Below are 15,559 nucleotides of genomic sequence, written 5' to 3'. Positions count from 1 at the left end.
AAGGTTCATGCTGGTCGTGGCTGTCCTTTTGTATAAAAAAACACCCCCCCCAAAAAAAAACCCAGTAGCTTTATTGGGCATACCTCCACTTTGTATGTCTTAATTTTCCAGAGCGGAGTCATATGGCCTCCCCTAGCAGGAGCTGGGGAGGTATTTTTACCACATTATCATCTGTCCCACCCTAAGCAGGATTCAACTAATAAAGAAGATGCAATAGGGGCTCCATTTAATTAAGAAATTCCCTGTAGCTATTTAAATGTCAGGTTTTTAATTTTTTGACCTGGAAAATGCTCGCAGTATAATGTCAAGTGATACGTGGAACACTGAATCACATATACAAAGAAATCTCAATTTTGCTTAAAGTGTATAAAATTTATATATGCAAACTCACATACATGAGAAATAACAAAATGTTAATAGTAGTTAACTTCTACATGATATTTCAAATCAGAGGGGTATTGACGGTTGGATATAGTTTTTATTAAATTTTTTCCTTATTTTCTAAATCTTCTCTAATGAACTTGTATTATCTTTAAAACAGGGGAAAAAAGTTATTAAAAAATACACCATATACTCTCAAAGGAAATCAAGCCTAAAATTTAATCATTTTCATCTTCATTATCAAGAGAAAGGCTACTGTTTTTTATTGCTTTTGTGAGTCCTTTTTAACTGAGTCCTGCTTATTTAGTTCATTTTCTGTGTCATCTTCTTTTTTTGAGCTTGCCATTGAACCTGAATATTTTTCATCTGAGGGATGCTTGACTGGTTTTCGATGCTTGATTCTTCCATTGGCAGGAGCTGGTTCTTCATCTGGCAGCTTTTATCTCTGCTTTAATTTCCATGACTTCTTCAGCTAATTGGACTTCCTTTTTCAAAACCATCCTGTGGGGCTGTTATCTTTGTCACCATGATCATCTGTGTCAGGGAGCTAAGGCTGGATTTTCTTGGTCTCAAAGGTGTGCCCCTTGAGTGTAGCCCACCCTTTCCTTGAATTTCCTTGAAGTGAGCCAGGCATGCTGGCTCAGTGGGCCACACGTCGGAGACCTGGCTCTACTTGCTCATTGCAGCTTGCTTGGTCACTCTCTTTTAAATAATGTAATATAAAAAATATCTGTGTGAGTGCTGGTTGGTTTGTGATCCTGTAACAGTTTCTTTGCCCTTATTTGTTTTTTCCTCAAAACATTCACCTTGGAATCCATGTGAGGAAGTTTAGATCCTGATTTGAGATTTTACCCATTCTGTGGACCTGTGCTCTCTAGCAGGGAATGCTTTCTCTCCATGTCCAGTTGCTATGCCCTTGAAGTGTGGCTTGTCTGGCGTGCTGTCAGGGCAAAATCACATGATTTTTGAAGACTTGCTAAGGTAGAAAGGATGCATACTATCTCATTAATAATTTTTGAACTACTGATTACATGTTGGCATATTTTGGATCTACTGGTTTAAATAAAATGTATTATTAAAATTAATTTCACCTCTATCTCCTTGTTTTTTTAATGTGCCTACCAGAAAATTTAAAATTGCATGTATGGCTCATGTTGTATTTCTCTTTGACAGCACTGTTGTGAAAGATTGTCTCTCAGGTGTTCCATTTGTAAGTTCAGATATTGGTATTTTTTTGTTTTGTTTGGAGCTGGAGCTGGAGGCAGTAACATTTGTGTGGGGAAAAAAAAAAGAAAGAAAAAGACAAAATTTGGAGCTTAAGACCCTCAGCCAATATTTGCTCCATTAAGGAAACTTTACTTTGTTCCTGCCATCTTGACAGATATTTGAATTCTTGAGGCAGTAGCTTTAATTTACATTCCAAGAAGTTTTGTAAATGGCCAGGGCTGTCTTTCAGAGCAACTGCCTTTAAATGATTTCGTCAGACTCTAAATAGTCCCAGGTGCTCCTTTAGACAGCGGCTGTTGGTAGAACTGTTAGCCAGCTCGGGCAGGGCTCCGCTCTCCTCCTGGAGGTCAGTGCAGACCGCTCTCCCGGCCCTGGGGCCTGGCCTGGGCAGGAGTCATCTGGTGAGCCTGATAAAGATGCAGATTCCTAAGGGCTGCTCCCTGGAATGTCTGGTTTAGCGCTTCTGGAACTAGCACAGCAGTTGTACTATTTTTAACAACCCCCTCCACCCCGCCTCTCTTCTGGTGTAGGTATTCAGGCTCTCTCTTCCCCTGTCTGGGGGATATTCTTATATTCTTGCTCTTTTCAGAAAGCATTCCTCAGGAAGCCCGTCCGTTTCCCTCTTTCCTTCCCTTCCACTCACCGCGGGGCCTCATTAACTTCCAAGTAGATCTTGGCCATTCTTGTCCTTCTTGTGCAAGGGGGGGGAGGGGTCTGTCTTTGCTCTCTTAATCTTCTTAATTGTTTTATGGAGTAGTCGTGTTTCCCGTGAAAGGTGTCTCCGGTCCCCTTGGAAGTAGGTGAGCTGTAGGAAATGCTGGTTGAATAAATGAATTTCTTTCCTTGGGAGCTGCATCAGCTGCTCCCTGTGATCCCGAGACTGACCTGTAGGGCAGGAGCCGGTAGTTAGCTCATTGCTGCAGGGGAGGGGGGGCTGGAGCCGTGTTGCGGGGCTCACCTTAACCCGATGTTGCCACCCGCTGAGCAGAATGCCCCTCCCTGTTTGTGCCACGTGGACCCATTCTCCGTCTCTCCCCAGTAGTGGAACTGCATTTGTCCAGTCTCTGAGTTCCAAGTGACAGAAGAGCCATCCCAGAGGGGTCCAAGAAAAATCTGTAAGTTACTGGTTGAGGTTACCGAAATGCCCAGGTGGGGCCTGTGCCCTCTCCTGCGCGGCGTTGTCGGGGTGCGGCTCTCGCCCTCTTGGCCCTCCTTCCCTCTGTTGGCTCTACCCTCACTGCTGTACCCTAGAGGGGGTCAGATGGCGGTCCACTGGGAAACCTCCTCAGCACCCCCATGGTTCTGCAGGTGGCTGCTGCGGGGAGAATTCTTGGGATTAGGTCTGATGGGAATATATACCTCCCCTGAACTGGCATCAGGGCATTAAACGCACTGATTTAGAGAAGAGGGTTTATCCGTAACAATGGGTGATGTGAGAACAGCTCCAGGCCACAGCTGAGGGGCCTTCCTGATCCTTTGGCAGAAGTCTCATCATGTTTTGGACTTGCACAAGTGGCCTGGGAATTCCGCCGTTTACACAGGTACAAATGTCCCCTCTTCGCTAGGAAATGGTTTCCTCACGATGCCGAGCACTGTATGTCCTACAGCCAGGCGGGCGCTTGACTGCTCTCCCGCCGCGTTCTGCAGGAGAGGTGTGTGAGCCGCTTCCTACGCAGGGCAACTTCTGGGACAGCGAGCCCCTGAGGCCACCTCCCGGCAGCCTCACCAGACATACCTGTTCCCAGTGTGTGCACGAGGGCTACGCCGCTGGCTGTTGAACTGGGACCAGGGGCCTGCACTGCGAGGGGCCAGCCAGGGTACAAAGGTATCCTACCACTTTTAAGTAGCCTTTTTTCTTAATTTGGTGCGTGCCCTGTTACTGCAGATTTTTAAATGTTTTCTGGAGCTTTGAGAAAGGTATTTCTGCTAGTTTGCGCTGGTTGTTCAAAGCTTCTATGGGGGGAGAGAGCCCTGTAGCCTCTTGCCATATTGGTTTTTGAATACTCCCCAATATGCTGCGCACTGCAGGTTTTCATTCATTGTTCCAATCAATAAAATTTTACTGTGCACCTACTGTGTGCCCGGCACTATTAAATGAATAAAGTGTCTCTTCTTACTATTGTCAGTCAAGTTGGTTTTTACACCATAGCTTGCTAAGAATGTAATTTTTGCTCTGAAGCAGGTGTGGTTCAAATCTGACTCTGCCATTACCAGTCCCTCTACTTATACTTTCCTCATTTATAAATGGGGCTAAGGTAGTATACCCTATATAGATCTAGAGTGATGATTAAACGAGATAATTAATGCATGTCAAGTGCTGTGAACAGGGGCCAGCTCATAGTTAGGGCTAATATATAAATTAGTAATTAGTATTACATGTATATATTAAAAAGAACAAGTATTTGTTGGCCGTTGAGTATTCTTTCATTTGGCATCTATTAAATTTTTATTCTACCCCAGACCCCTTAATAGACACTGGGGATAAAGATAAATAAGATAAAATTCCTGTCCTAAAGGAATCTGTGGTTTTGTGGTGGAGGCAGTGTGTAAACAGATAATTAAAGGTAATGCTTATAATTCCACGGTCCATGTGTTTCAGTCCCCAGAGCTGTGTACAACTAAAAGTAATTTCGAACTAATTCAGATTTCTAGAGTACCATGAAAGTGATCATGGGCCCAGTCAATACTTCTCATTCTCTCTTTTCTTCTTCATTGACCCCTCAGCCCGCCAACAGGCAAGTCCCTCAGAGCGGTGGGCATGCTGACCCCCCTGCCCCACCCAGCCATGCCCGACTGCCGCAGCTCCTTGAGGACTATCTCTTTCTTACCTTGGATTATCTGTTCAGATATTGGTCTCTGCCCCAAAGGCTCTCTTCATCCCTCTCTAACCCAGTTCACACCTACTTTTCTTTCAGGTGTCACCTGCCCTCTTCCTAGCTCCTCATGCACTTGACCAAACTGACCCTCTGTTGGTGCAATTAGCACCCCCTTGGGCTTCCCCACTGTTGAGTGTGAACTGCAGGCTGAGCTTTCCTAGAGTGGGTCTTGATTTCCTATATCCCAGGGATCTGGCTCCATGCAGGAAGGAGGGAGCAAAGGAGAGTGGCCTTTTCTAGAGACAAGCCACAGGGTCCTCGAGGGTTGGCATTCCTCTACAGGACCTTGCTGACACAGTCTCGCCCTGGTAAATGACATTTTCTGGTCCAAGTTGTAAACTTTGAATAAAGGCAGAGTAGTGTGGTCTACCCATTACAGTACCCTTATCACTAAAATGGACATATTAATAGCACCCCTCTCCCATAGGGTTGCTGAGAGCATTTTATGGGATGATGCAGGGAAAGCCATTGGCACAGAACCTGGCCCAAGTAAATTCTCCAGAAATAGTGGCTCTTATTATTACAAACGTGGAAATATATTTTGAAGATTTCCGATTGTCTTTCAAGATGAACCACCAGCAGTAGTTTTCTTGAAGGAAGGAGGTTGATTTTTAAAAAAAATTTATAATAATAAGGAAGAAAGAAACAAACAGCATGTTGGTTGCAAAGCAGGGAAAATTATTTTGTTTTGGTTGTTTTTGCTTTTGTTTTTCGCACCTGTTTTCTCGGAGGAATGGGACTTAGTGTCTTGCCGGAACTCGACAACAAGTGAAAAATACGTGATTTAAAGTCCTCAGCAGTCTTAGCAAATGTGAAATCCAATCTCTCGTTTGCTTTGGAGCGTCCGCACGGCAAGGACAGCTGGAGTGTTGCTATTTTTTCTTTCAAATAAAAGAGTCAGCTCCTCGTTGCCATAAAAACCACCAACCTAATTATAAGGAGTTTTGTTCACTGGATAAAAGTCATCATTTCTCTTTCCTCCCCACGCTCAGACAGGTCCTGAAAATATTGGCATGGATTTGGTCCTAGGGGAAGGGATGTGTTCCTTTTTAGCAAAATGACAGTGGTGTATTGACCAGCCAACACAGGAGATAAAGAAATTGGGGCTGACCAAAGATGAGGGAATGGCATCCACAGCCTGTCTTCTGCTTCAAAAACATATCATGAGCATTTAGCAAGAAGAAATTAGTGATTTTAAAGTAATGTTCAAAGGGAGATGCTCCTGATCTTTCCAACCAGTAGGTAGGCATACCTTTTGTCTTCAGGTAGAGGAGGGGGCTCTGTCCCATTTTAACGTCCATTCTAGGTTTGTGATTCTCCTGTTCTGGAATTTTATACTGAGATTCTAAGATCAATCATATTATATAACGTTGTAGTGCTTAGAGAAGAAATGCTAAAAAAAAATGGGTTTCCAAGAGCTGACAGGCTGTTTAACATACGTTTGGGGTTTGCTAGAATGGTAAATAGTTGCATCTCACCACCATGGCTCTGCTCAAAGAATGCAGAGACTTCTGTGCTTGCTTTTCTCTTTTTAACCTGCTGCTCCATCTGTTTACTGACCTTCATGCTGCTAGGTACCTAATTGGAGATAATTTTTCTTGATCCTAGAGAGGTGGTCTCCTAGGAGTCAACTGACCTAAATGTCATTGAGGAGCCAAGAGTCTTGACGTATTTGGGACATAAAGTTACTTAGGGGTTAGATATTTGCAAGTGCAATTTTTTTTTTTTTTTTTTTGAGATTCCATTTATAGAATGTACCAGCTGCAGGTCAATTCTGGTGGTGGGCACATTGCTTACATTTTGTAGACACTCGAATGTTCAGCTGAGACATGAATGTTCCATAAACACATGTCAGGAGTTCTGAAGATCCAGCAGGTCTTTTGGGGGTTGGGGGAGGGGTGTCCTGCTTCACAGAGGGGCTGTACTGGGATGTAGCCAGCGAGAGCTTGAGAGCAAAGACTGGGGAGCCAGAAATGGGTCCCTAAATAGAATGTAAACATGGAAGGACGTTTATATAAATGTTTGTGAAATTGGGCTTGGGGGAAGAATGGTGGTAGAAATGATGTAGGCCGTTGAACTTGGGCAACATCCCAGAAGAGGTAAAAGTTCGCACTTGTCCAGAGCCAACCCCTTGATTTGGTTGTAGGCTTCTTTTGTCTGTGCTTGTTCTTGGGTGGATCTCCTCCCTGTTCTTCCTCCCAGTTCTCTACTGCCTTTGTGGTGATGGTGAAGGCGGTAGTGGTTATCATGGCAGTTAGGGTGGCGGTGGTGACGATGGTGATAGTGGGTATCTTAAGTTGTGATCATGGTAATGGTGGTGATAGTGGTCGTTAGAATGATGGTAATAATGGTGGTATTGGTGGTGGCAGGTACAGCACAGGTGATGGTGGTGGCGATGGTGGTAGGTATGGCACTGGTGGTGGGGACTATGGCAGTTTTAATGATGGTGGGAGTTTTAGCGATACTGATAGCAGTGATGGTGGTGGGGGAGGTGACTTTTGAGCCTTTTCTATTACAGGTTCTATTCTAAGCACTTACTGTCTGCTCTCTATTCCCTTGCTCAATTCAGAAAACCTCCTTGATTGTTTTCTTTTTTCTCTCTTTTTTAAGGAGGTACTGGGGATTGAACCCAGGATCTAGAACGTGGGCAGTGGTGCTCAGCCACTTGGGCTCCATCTGCTCCCTTGATTGTTTTCTTTCTCTCACATACTGCATCAAGCCATCAGCAAGTTCTGATCAGTTCTACCATCACAAATCATCTCGATTCTGCTTGTCTCGGTCAAATTGTCTTCCTCTTTCACCTGATTACTGCTAAAGCTTCTCCCTGTTTCTATTCTTACCACATAGCAGGCAGAGTGATATTTTAAAATCATACCTCAGATTACATCCCTCCCTGCTTAAACACCTTCTTATGGCTTCCCTTCACACTGAGCATTGCATCCAAGAATTCAAAACTTTACTACCACGGCCTTCAGGCACCACTGCCCTTCTCACTGACCTCATCTCCTACTATTCTCCCCTTGCTGACTCTGGCGGAGCCACAACCTCCTTCTTCCTGATCCTTGAACTTACCAAATCCTCCAGCCTCAGACCCTGCCCCTGTGATCTCAGCATGGCTTGCTGCCCTTTTTCTTTCAGGGCTTTGCTCAAATGCGACCTTCTGGGACAGGACTTCCCTGGCCATCTTCTATTGAAGAGCAGTCCTCCCTTCTCGTCTCCTGACTTTTTCCTATCCTATTAATCTGATTTATTTTTCTTCATAGCACTTAACACTCTGTCATCATAATATAAAGTTTAATGATACATCTAGTGGGAGAGTTTGCCTCTCTAGAATATAAATGTTATAAGGACGTGTAATTCATTCTCTACACTCGGGGCACTAGAATAGTGCCCGGCTCATATTAGGGGCTCAATAAGTACTAGTTAAAGGAATAAATGAATGAGGAGCTTGCATAATACTAAAAAAAAATAGCCCTAAGAGTTGTAGTTTCCTTGTACCGATGAAGAAAATGAGGTAAATTATGCCCAACATGCCAGAGAGAAAAGCCAAGAAGTTAGTTCACTTTTCCTAGGAAACCAATTGTATAGAAGCTCAAGTTTGTAACTTGAACTTCTCATTCAAAACTCCAGCCCCAGCAGACCAAATACAACATTGGCTGAACTATGTGATCTTTGGCATTGTTGGTGTACTGAATGTTTTAGATGGTTCACAGAAAGGTATTACTATTGAAACATGTTATGAGTTCACTTTTCTGCAGTGGTATTTTTTATATTTTATTTTTGAACAGCTTTATTGAGATGTAATTCACATCCTTCACCAATTTAAATGGTATGATTCACCATATTTTAGTATATCAACAGAAGTGTAAAACCAGTACCACAAATTTAGAACATTTTTATCACCCCCAAATGAAATCCAGTACACATTAGCAGTCTCTTCTCATTTCTTCCTTATCCAATGTCTACCTCTAACCCCCAGCCCTAGGTGAACACTAGTCTATTTTCTTTCTATACAGATTGGCCTGGTCTGTTGATTTCATATTCATTGATTCATCCAGTGTGACCCTTGGTGGCCGCCTTAGCATTATGTCATCAGGGTTCATCTATGCTGTGTCATATATCAGCACTTTTGTCCTTTTTAGTGCCAAATAATCTTCCCTTGTAGGGATATACCACATTTAGTTTAACCATTCATCAGTTGTTGGGCATTTGGGTTGTTTCTACTTTGGAACTATTTTGAATAATGATGCTGTGAAATTCATGGACAAGTTTTTCTGTGTTTTCAGTTCTCTTAGGAGTAGAATTGCTGGGTCATGTGGTCATTCTATGTTTAACTTTTTGAGGAACTGCCAGACTGTTTTCCACAGCAGTGACACCATTTTATATTCCCATCAGCAGTGTATGAGGATTCCAGTTTCTCCACATCTTTGCCAACACTTAAAATTGCCTATCTTCTTTTATTATAGGCATTCTAGTGGATGTGAAAGCGAAGTCATTTTTGAATTTCTCTTTTAACAGAAAGGATAAGGCCTCAGAGCTATTAGCAGGATTACTACAGGGTCTAAGTAAAATTATTGACTTTTATTATCTTTTTAAAAACTAGGTTAGCTTACAGTTATAGCAAAGGTACTAGTTTTCCTATGGAAATATAAAGTTTCCTTTTAAAATAAGTGTATTAAAAAATTATGGGAAGCAGATGTGGCTTAACTAATAAAGCATCTGCCTACCATATAGGAGGTCCAGAGTTTGATACCCAGGGCCTCCTGGCCTGTGTGGTGAGCTGACCCATGAGCAGTGCTGAGGCGTGCAAGGAGTGCAGTGCCACACAGGTGTGTTCCCCGCATAGGGGAGCCCCCCACACAGAGTATGCCCTGTAAGGAGAGCCACCCCTCGCCTACTCAGGAGTGGTGCCGCGTACATGGAGAGCTGACGCAGCAAGATGATGCAACAAAGAGACACAGATGCCCTGTGCTGACTGACAAGAATGCAAGTGGACACGGAAGAAAACACAGCACATGGACACAGAGAACAGACAACGGGGGGAGGGGGCGAATAAATAAATCTCTAAAAAATAAAAATTAAAAAGCTTAATATTAAATAAAAATAATATAGATGGTAGGTGCAGAAAAGGCAAGGGTCGTTAAGGTGGTCGGTGGGGGTCCATGGAGAGGGCAGGTGTTCTCCAGGTGGAATGTAAAAGCTTTCGTTTGGCAAGTGCTGGCTTCATTGAAGTGCTTGGATTGAAATGGAGGGAGCCTTAACCACCTTCTAGGCTCACACATTGGCATCGTCAAAGAGCAGGTGCCACTCATGAGCTGTGCGGCCTTGAGGATTAGTGCCTCAGTTTGCTAATCCAGCCAGTCTCGTCAGTCGGGATGGTGTTAATCAGACCTGCTTCATAGAGCTGTCGCAGGGACTTAAATGATTGAACGGTGAAAAGCATTTAGAACACTGCCTGACTGATACCACACGCTCACTAATTGTTAGCTGCTAGCCAATTTAAATCATAGCCAAGAGGGAGCTCTATTTCCTCCCCACCCCTCAGCCCTGCCCTGGTTTGCTCACTCTTCTCTTGCCCAGCTTCCTGCAACTTGCCTTCAGTTGGGGGCTGGCTGCTGCCTTCTCCTGCTAAAACACCCTGGCAAGCCCTCAACTTAAGTTGCCCTTAACCAAGTTTACAAAACTCAGGTTACCTCTTTTATGTTTTGCAGACTGCATTCAAGCAGACATTGAAAACCAAATTTTATAGGGGGCCTTTGTTATCAGTTGAGCCAGTAACCCTAGGATATGTATCCCAATGTTTGGGTTATATCAGCAGACCAGAAACATGATACATTTTTGTTTAAAACCATTATACAAGTAAATTCAAAATTTTAAAAAAAGCATTTTTAACATGTTTTTCTTCGGTTGGATCAACCATATGTTAAAGTAAGCTTCACCTATGGCAACAGTTTTCATCTGAGGCTTATTATAGCTTAATAAAAGAGTGTGTGGGTGGCAAGCAGAACCTCACACAGTACTGCTAGAAAATCAGAACTAATGGCTTTTGTCTTTCTGCCTTATTGATCTAAAATGGTTTGGGTTTTGCCTGGATTGGAAACAGGTGAAGTCAATTCACCCTTACTGCAGATCCTAAGTGGGCTCCATAGCTGTCCAAAGAGAAGGCACTGGAGGTGGCAGAGGGAGCCAGGACTGAGAATGCCCAAGCTCAAGTAGTACCAGCTCTACCGCTACTTGGCTGTGCAAAAATTATGAGTTATTAACCCCTCCAAGCTTAGCTGTTCATCTGAGATATGAGGATGAAAATACCCATCTCATGGGATTGTTGTGGGGTCAAATGAAATATTGCTTGTGAAGTTCTTTGCATGATGTTTGCCATAGAACTAACTCAACCATATTATTTTTGTTAATTATTAACTTTTCTCATTTCTGGAGATACTGGATTGTTTGGCCCTTTGGGGGCATCTGGCCTTCCCTGAGATATCTTGAATGTCTACATAATTGTTGAATTACCACACTGGCCTCCTCTCTTTTTCTTGAACATGCCAAGTTCCTTCCACCCTCGGAGCCTTTGAGGTTACTGGTCCACCTGCTGGACTTGCCTGTCTCCCACCACTTCACCGTGCAGCTCTTAGATAATCTTCAGGCCTCCCCTTAACATCTCTAGCCCCACCTTACTTGCTGTCCTCTCACTGTGTTTCTTTCCCTCATTGCACTTGCCACCATCTGAAATTCCCTTGCTTGTTTGTCTACTTGCTTATTGTCTATCTCCCCTCTAGAATGTAAGCTCCATGAAGGCAAGGTCCTTCTCTGTCCTGTTCAAATTGTGTGGCCACCACCTAGCTCAGTGCCAGGCACTTAGAAAACCCACCTTAAATATCTGTTGAATCGCAGTGTATAACTTGAACTTCAGATACAGAGTTTGGTAAGTAGTGGGACATGAAATTTTAGAATAAGTTTTATGCTAGAAAGGCAACCAAAATATTCAAAAGCCTTGCTTTCTGAACTTTCATTGTCTCTCCTGCAACTATCCCCCCTTGATCCAACTCTGACGCTGTCAGTAAGAAGGCAGATAACCTGATGAAGATTATTGATACAAGTGATTGGAACTAGTTTAAGGACCATCAGAGTATCTGTTTTTCCTGTGAAAATACAGGAAACCATATGTCATCTTTGGCAAAATGCCAAATGGATGTTAATAGATTTGTCAAGGGAACAGTTGGAAAGGTTGTGATGAAATTTTGCAGTGCCTCAAATGACATAGTGGGACATGTCAGTTGACCAATGCTGTTCTATTTCTAGTTTTCCAAATCGTTGGGGGTAGATGATAAAGAAGTCAACTAATAACTGTACACATTAATTGATTATGATAATAAATGCCAGGGAGGAGAAACATGACAACTATATCAACTATATGGTTTCTCTAAGAAGGAGAGTTATTCGAAGGGACCCACTTTATTCTGGAATGTCAAAATGAATTAATCCCTTAGAGAAGGTAAATATAGTTTCCTGTATTTTAGCATGGAAAAAATACCTTGATTATCCTTAAGCCAGATTCCTTCTCTCTACTTTGCTAGCACAGGGCAGAGTGGACAGCATTGAGTCTTTAAGTACTCACACAGTTTCTCTCTCTAGTAGGGTCACTTCTCCCCTTGGTCCAGCATCCCTGCTGTGCCCTGCCCCCTATCACAGCCATAGGAATGAGTATCATGTGGTCCAGCACTGCACGAAAGCCTTGGACCTGCTGCATGGCCGGCTGCCATGTCGTGTTAATGAGAAACAAAATTCTTGTGGGAGGGGTGATGGTCATGTGCTTGGCAGAGCACAGTCTTGCCTGCAGTGTTCCAGAAGCCCCGGGAACCGATCCTTAGTGCTGCTTGGAGTCACACAGGAAGGGGAATGTGCTTTGGTAAGTGGCCTTCCCTTCTCCCATCCCATTTCTTGAACACGCATTTTGGTGATGTGGCCAAAAGAAGTACCCTGCGTGCATATTTGTTTATTGATATGTATGTATTTTTAAAAATCGATTTCTCGGGAAACGGACTTTGGCCCAGTGGTTAGGGCGTCCGTCTACCACATGGGAGGCCTGCGGTTCAAGCCCCGGGCCTCCTTGACCCGTGTGGAGCTGGCCCATGCGCAGTGCTGATGCGCGCAAGGAGTGCCGCGCCAGCAGGGTGTCCCCCGCGTAGGGAAGCCCCACGCGCAAGGAGTGCACCCATAAGGAGAGCCACCCAGCGCGAAGGAGGGAGCAGCCTGCCGAGGAATGGCGCCGCCCACACTTCCCGTGCCGCTGACGACAACAGAAGCGGACAAAGAAACAAGAAACAAGACGCAGCAAAAAGACACAGAAAACAGACAACCGGGGGAGGGGAGGGGAATTAAATAAATAAAAATAAATCTTTAAAAAAAAAAAAAATCGATTTCTCTTGAAGAGTTATAGCTGTATCTGAGGGCTGACTGTGCACCAGCATCCAGGTTAAACACTGTGCATGTGTTGGTTCATATAAACCTCCCAAGAGGGTTATGGGAGAGACACTACTAGGATTCCCATTTTCAAATGGGGAAATTGCTGCTCAAGGAGATGATACTTACCATAGGTCACATCTCTAGGAAAGAGCTAGGTCTAGGCTAGCATCCTGCCCTTTCTCATAACTGCTGTGCCCTCCTGGGCTTTTGGGTGCTTGCAGTCTTACTACCGGTAGGAACTAACCACAGAACTTCTCCACAATGTGAAAGTTGACACCAGTTTTTATTTTAGAACAAAGAAAGTGAAAAGAATTTTAATCACCTCTCTGGTTTGTAGAAGAGTCTCCAGCTATCATGTCTGAGGAATCCTTGGAAGGAGTCCAGCCATGGGCCACATGTTGGTGTTTAGTACTGTGCAGGTTCTGGAAATATTTATAGTAGCAGAAATAATTTGCTGTAAAGATAATTGTTGGGGATTGAATCATGTCCCCCACCAAAGACATGTCTGAGTCCTAACCCCAGGTTCTATGGGTGTGAACCCATCTGTAAATAGGGTTTTGGAAGATGTTATTGTTTAAGGCGAGGCCAGACTGAATGAGGGTGGGCCTTAATCCAGTGTGGCTGAGGTTCTTATAAGCAAAGGAAATGGGACACAGAAGTAGAAGCCAGAGAAGAAGACAGAAAGGTTGATTTGCCATGGGATGGAGGCAGAGATTGAATACTACAGACTTTGGGGAGAGCATGGCTTGCTGATAGCTCAACATTAGACTCCAAGCCTCCAAATCTGAGACAGTGAATTCCTATTGTTTAAGCCAGTCAGTTTGTTGGGTTTGTCATAGCAGTCCTGGCAAACTAAGACAATGATGTAGAATTGTATGTAGTCTCCCCTCATTAGTGGCTCTTGACCTAGTGAATGTCTTTTATGCTCTTTGAGCCCTTGTTCCCTCATCTATAAAGTCCTTGTCCTCCCAGTATTGTGGCAAGGAACGTATGAAATACTGATTGTAAAAATAATTTACTTGGAGGTACTGTGTGCTGAGCACTAAGAGCTGTTCTGTAAGAGTCCCAGAAATGCTCTCTAATCTTGGTGAAATTACATCCTGTGAGGGGAGACGGACCTAAAGCTGGAGAAGTCATGAGAATTCTCACCGAGGAGTCTTTGAGTCCTCCTGGAGTACAGGGACATGAGGGTGGCACAGGAAGTAGCATGCTGAGAATTAGAGACGAGAAAACAGAAGTTCCATGTGCTTGGACTGTCAGGGGCTTGGGAGGAAGGAGACAAAAAATGAGGCAGGACAAGTTTTTTGGGGGGCTGCGTGTGGTATGAGCTGGTACTGCACAGAAAAGCTCCGTCCCCCAGTTGCAGATGCCTCCTTAAGGCTGTTAGTTGTCTTGCAGATGACGCCTTCCAGGATCATAAGGGGAAGTACATGCTGATGATCCTGGGCACAGCCATCCCTGTCCCATGAACTTCAGACCTAAGCTAGCAGCAGCATCTTTGTCCCCAAAGGGTAGTGGTTAATGTTTATTAATCTGGATTCTCAGACAGGTCACTTTGGGTTGCAAGTGACAGAAACCTTGGTGTGAATGATACAAAAAAGAATATTGGCTCGTGTAACTGAGCATTTGGGTGGGGGAGGGACAGCATTGACTTCAGGGTGGGGGCAGGTGTTGTGATGATTTCATCAGATGTCTCGCCACCCCCATCCCGCCCCCAACCCCCTCTCTGTCTCAGCTCTGCTTTCCTCCATGTAACCTTCTTGTTCTGATAGAGCCTCAGTAGCCCCAGATTATATCCTATTACTGTAGTACCCCCATGGAAAGAGAGCTTTCCTTTTCTCGTGACTCTTGCAAGAGTCACGAGGTTGGCCTGTGCCCCGCCCTGAACCCTCTGGCCAGGAGGATGGAATATGCTGACTGGCCAATCTTGGGCTGTTTCTACTGGGCTAGAAGCTGCTCAGCTTGCTCAAACCTCTTGAACTGAGAGGGAGGGAGGGGTGTGGTTCCCAGAGGAAAATCTAGGTGCTGTTACCAGAAGTGGGAATGGATCTTGAGGTGGTGAAAACAACAGAGGTCCACTGCATGTACCTTTTCATCTCATAGCCTCACATTGGTAACAAGGAGAAAATGACGCATACCAAGGATTATGAGCATAGCAATTGTTAGGGCTTTTTTAGGGAGAGAAGGAGTAGAGTGTGTGCAGGAACTATGTGTGCAGAAGGAAAAATTGATTTGGAACGAAGCCCAGCCTCTTAGTGGTTTTTTAGTATCTTGTTTGCTGAGGAGACTTAAACAAGAAGAGAATTTGATTGCATCTGATTGCTTGTAAAGTGTTCAAAAGACATTTTATCATACATTTTAGGTGGATAAACAGCCATCCCTCCAAAGTAACAAACAGAATAGGAAACTCTTGCTTTATGTTGCATCTATTTAGGCTTTAGCCAGTGTAGCCTGTGCTCATTGCTTAAACTAAAGAGGAGCTGTGTTAAATTCAAGACAGATGGAGCTTAATACTGACCACACATGAAGACCGGTGGCCCCAGGCTCCAAGGTCAGGCAGAAGGCAGGACAGATTTGCTTCCATATGGGATGGATACTATGAGATGTGA

The 15,559-nt window shown here is 44.1% G+C and overlaps 1 protein-coding gene and 1 pseudogene across 2 annotated transcripts in view; one reads left to right on the top strand and one right to left on the bottom strand.

The window, feature by feature from the left end:
• Positions 1-15,559, top strand: part of PRICKLE2 (prickle planar cell polarity protein 2) — a 363,728-nt gene that overhangs the window by 72,844 nt on the left and 275,325 nt on the right. The gene's annotated exons all lie outside the window — the stretch shown is intronic.
• Positions 600-1,062, bottom strand: LOC101432016 (uncharacterized protein KIAA1143 pseudogene; annotated as a pseudogene).

This window comes from Dasypus novemcinctus, chromosome 26 (genome assembly GCF_030445035.2).
Source record: "Dasypus novemcinctus isolate mDasNov1 chromosome 26, mDasNov1.1.hap2, whole genome shotgun sequence".
Lineage (NCBI taxonomy): Eukaryota > Metazoa > Chordata > Mammalia > Cingulata > Dasypodidae > Dasypus > Dasypus novemcinctus.
Note: the sequence above shows the minus strand (reverse complement) of the source record. Positions and strands in the feature narration are given on the sequence as shown.